This window comes from Primulina eburnea, chromosome 18 (assembly GCF_022965805.1).
Source record: "Primulina eburnea isolate SZY01 chromosome 18, ASM2296580v1, whole genome shotgun sequence".
In the NCBI taxonomy this organism is placed as follows: Eukaryota; Viridiplantae; Streptophyta; class Magnoliopsida; order Lamiales; family Gesneriaceae; genus Primulina; species Primulina eburnea.
Genome location: NC_133118.1, coordinates 10102201 through 10106884, shown reverse-complemented (window position 1 = coordinate 10106884; position 4684 = coordinate 10102201). Strand labels below are relative to the sequence as shown.

At 41.9% G+C, this 4684-nt stretch overlaps 1 long non-coding RNA gene across 1 annotated transcript; it reads right to left on the bottom strand.

Moving 5' to 3' along the window:
* Positions 1-2235: 2235 nt before the first annotated feature.
* On the bottom strand, positions 2236-4291 carry LOC140819626 (uncharacterized). The gene is made up of 2 exons (XR_012115247.1): positions 3065-4291; positions 2236-2439 (listed from the first exon to the last, which is right to left on the bottom strand). It is a non-coding gene; the product is annotated as an uncharacterized lncRNA (long non-coding RNA).
* Between the last annotated feature and the right edge of the window lie 393 nt (positions 4292-4684).

Below are 4684 nucleotides of genomic sequence, written 5' to 3'. Positions count from 1 at the left end.
GAGCAGAGGCTGGTTTGATCAGGCAGCGAGGGGCTTCTTACAGTGTTCAGGGGCAGAGACAGCCACCACCTACCGCCGTTCAGTTTCCACCACCTCCTCCTCGATTTGATAGTGGATCTAGTAGTAGTGGCAAGAAGGAATTTCTGAAGGCTAAGGGCAAGCAGTTTAAGAAATCCGGGAGCAGTTCATCGAGCTCAAGTGGATCTCGACAGAGAGGTCAGGGTTCAGATTATAGTGGCACGTATTGCAGTTCGTGTGGAGGGCGACATGCCACTGAGCAGTGTCAAGGAGTTATGGGACGCTGCAACATCTGTAGGCAACCGGGAAACTTTGCCAGAGTTTGTCCCTAGAGGAGTGCCCAGCGATCCCAGAGTACAGGGTTATCAGCATCAGTGCCACAGATGGAGAGACAGGCATCCTCTGTACACTCCTTCCAGCCACCACCTACACAGACCCAGCAGAGACCAGGAGGTAGTCAGACAGTGAGTTAACCTCCCAGACAGCAGGCTAGGGTGTTTGCGTTGACAGAGGAGCAGGCGCAGGAGACACCAGACGATGTCATTGCAGGTAACTGTTTTCTTTGCGGTTATCCTGCATATGTGTTGATAGACACAAGTGCATCCCATACATTCATATCTGAACATTTTGCATTGATACACGCATTGCCTATGGACTCATTATCTACTGTAGTGTCTATCACATCTCCGTTGGGAAGTGGTTTGATATCTGTGACTACAGTTAGACATTGTATGCTTCAGTTTGAGGGGAATGAGATTGATCTAGATTGTATAGTACTTGGTTTAGCTGATTTTGATTGTATAATTGGTATAGACATGTTAACCCAGTACATGGCTACTGTAGATTGTTTCCACAAGATTGTCAGATTCAGACCTGAATTGACAGAAGAGTGGAAATTCTACGGTAAGGGTTCCAGATCTCGGATTCCCTAAGTATCTGCTCTGACTATGAGTAGATTGTTACAGACAGGAGCAGAGGGGTTCCTTATTTATTTAGTAGATCTACTGAAGTCGAGCCCTGCTTTGGCAGATTTGCCAGTAGTTTGTGAGTTTGCAGATATATTTCCAGATGAGATACCGGGGTTACCTCCAGCCCAAGAGGTTGATTTTAGCATAGATCTTATGCCCGGTTCTGTTCCTATTTCGAGAGCTCCGTATAGGATGGCACCGATAGAGCTGAAAGAGTTAGAAGACCTTTTGTCCAAGGGATACATCAGACCGAGTGTATCACCTTGGGGTGCTCCCGTGCTATTTGTTCGAAAGAAAGATGGCTCGATGCGGTTATGTATTGATTACAGACAGTTGAACAAGGCAACAGTAAAGAACAAGTATCCTTTGCCTCGCATCGATGACTTATTTGATCAGCTTCAAGGATCTTCGGTTTACTCGAAGATTGATTTGAGATCCGGGTATCATCAGCTTAGAGTTAGAGATGTGGACATACCGAAGACAGCATTCCGAACCAGGTATGGACATTACGAGTTTGTGGTTATGCCTTTTGGTTTGACGAATGCGCCAGCGGTTTTTATGAGTTTGATGAACCGTATCTTTCAGAAATATTTAGATGAGTTTGTGATAGTTTTTATTGATGACATTTTGGTATATTCGAAGAATTTTATTGAGCATGCAGAGCATTTGAGAATTGTATTGCAGACTTTGAGAAAAGAGCAGTTGTATGCCAAACTGTCCAAGTGCGAATTTTGGTTGAGACAAGTTGTGTTTTGGGGCATATTATATCTAGGGACGGTATTGCAGTAGATCCGAGTAAAGTTGAAGTTGTGATCAGCTGGCCGAGACCGACTTCTGTGCCTGAGATACGCAGTTTCATGGGTTTAGCAGGATACTACCGCCGTTTTATCAGAGATTTCTCCAATATAGCGAAACCGATTACCCAGTTGACACAGAAGAATTCACCGTTTGTGTGGTCTGAAGACTGTGAGTCTAGTTTTGTTGAGCTGAAGAAGAGGCTGACTAGTGCGCCTGTTTTGATGATTCCTTCCGGTACAGGTGATTTCGTTGTGTACTGTGATGCATCTCACAGAGGGCTAGGGTGTATTCTTATGCAGCGAGGGCACGTGATTGCGTATGCCTCTAGGCAACTGAAGCCACACGAGACACGATATGTGAAGGCCCGAAAATCCTCGCTTTGAAAATTTGCGGAAAATTAAAAATTTTCTTTTTAAAAGAACTTAAACGGCCTCATTCATAAAATCATTGGTTAATCAAGTTCAATGTTTAAAAAAAAAGCAGCGGAATAAAATAATTGTTTTCCCACAATAACAATTTAAAAAATGTCCAATGACTGATAAAAATTTGGTTGCGAAATAAAATAAACACTGCTGCACTGAGGTCCTCGGGTGCCACTACTGCCGGCCCAAGCTGACTCACTGATCCCCGTCCTCGGCCCTGACCTCATCAGTACCTACAACAATCAAGTCTAGTGAGCCTAAAGACTCAGCATGCATATATCGCAGGTAACGAGTAAAATCTGAAATAAAATATGCATGGGATAAAATATCATGTCATGAGGCGTGTTGAAAATAATCTGTACTGATGCTGAAAATAATCTGTACTGATGTTGAAAATAATCTGTACTGATGCTGAAAATAATCTGTACTGAGCAATTATAATACGTGCATAACTGAACTGATAATCACGGTAAAAACGTTTGCTCCTTGGAGCCCTGTACTGAAATAACTTGTATAATTTTCTGTTGAGATTATGTTTTACGCCTGTGGCCACTGCACTAAGCTGAACTGATCGGTAACTGACTACCGGGGAGGCTGAAATTGAACTGAGCTGTCCGATCACTGGCGACCGGGTGGTACCATACTGAACTGATCGGTCACTGGCGACCGTATAAAATAACCCTCCCACATAGTGAATGAACCACAAGCCATATCGCATAAATCTCAAAAATAAATATTTTCTATGCACGTAATATAATTAACCAACATAATTAAATATGAACAATTAAAATCATGTACTTGCGATATTTAAAAATACCTATATGACTTGATTGAGGTTTAGAAAAAGTATATACATGCCTTGGTTTGTTTTGACAGAAAACAAACGAAATAACGACGCGGCGCGGCGGAGACGGAGTGCTCTTCATTTTCTTACTTTTTCTCTCTTAATTCCTTTAAACCAAGAATGCACCATAATTATTATAATAGCGTAAAAATCGTAAACGTGATGAATGAACATTTAAAAATATTATGATTTGTGCTCAGGGCGCTGCTAGGACTAAAATCTCACCCCGGGTACAAAATTACCATTTTCCCTTGGAAACCCGAAAATTACCATTTTACCCCTGGACGTAAAATTTCACGTTTGTGACCTTTTCTTAATTCCATTGACTCTAACATGTCCCAAATAATTATTTAAGCCTACAAGAATTTTCCCATATTTTTATTTGGCTTAAATCGATAACTTTAAAATTAATCTATAAATATAACATATTAATGCGTTTTAATCCCGAATTAAACCAAACCTTAGCATAAAATTCCCAAATTAAAAACTTAGACTTCTAATAATTATTTGAGCTTAAGTATAATTTTCCATAATTTTATTAAGCTTAAATCTAAACGTTTCAATTAATTCTTTAATTAATGTTTCGTGCGGCGACTAAATCCCGGATAAATCCAAACTCATTATTTTGATCCGAAGCTTACCAAACTCCTAAAAATGTCCCAAAACATATTTAAAAGCATTCCTAGACTTAAACTCGAACTCATACTCAAACTTAATTGATTCGTATTAAAGCTTGGACCGGGATCCCGATTTTAACCCGATTCGATTCAACATTTATCTAAATATTTCCCAACTTTTACCATATTTTATAAAACACTTAATGGGCCCTAAAACAATGTCATTAAGCTGCTACCCCACGGCTGCAAACTTCAAGAATCTAAAATCCACTCTCGGTCATATCCCATTACCCCACTTCATGTGCACATATCTCTCAAAAACTCACACCTCAAGTTACCCCCATCGTGCCAACCATGAACCAGCATATTGTGGACCTAAACCAGACTCCAAAGAACCTACCTTAACCACACAATCAGCCCCATGCAGCTTACCACACAGCACCGATCGTGATCTCTCAAGCCACCCTACCCGAGTTCCTCCCTTGTCTCGTGTGGTCGGATAGCCAGGAGGTTCCAGCGATGTCTTGGCCTTCCTGAGCTGTGACCCAGACCCAACAGTGTCTGGTCCATGCCCTGGTACAGCCCTCACACCACCCGTCCCGCCTCCTATCCGAACACGGCCCCCTTCCCAAACGTGCACTACCGAGAAGAAACCCCTCGATCTCCCATCCTATAGCATCGGTGCTTGATCTAAACCCTCAAACCACCTCTTGACCCTCACCTTGATCACTTACCAGTCCTGACATCGCAACCCTTTACACAAAACCAGAAAAATACATGAGCAGCAAAGAAATAATGCAAGAGGCATATCAAAACCGAAAATCTTTTTCACACATGCTTTAGATCTTGAGTTTCCCTGCATGAATGCACACACAACAGATATATGAATGATGCAGAAAGGGTGTTACAAGCGTGCCTGATGATGGGAGAACCAAACGATGCAAAGAAAGGAGGCCCGGGTGAAGTTTACTTTAAAAAAAAACAAACCAACAACCAAAGCTTTCGGCTGCTGGGTTC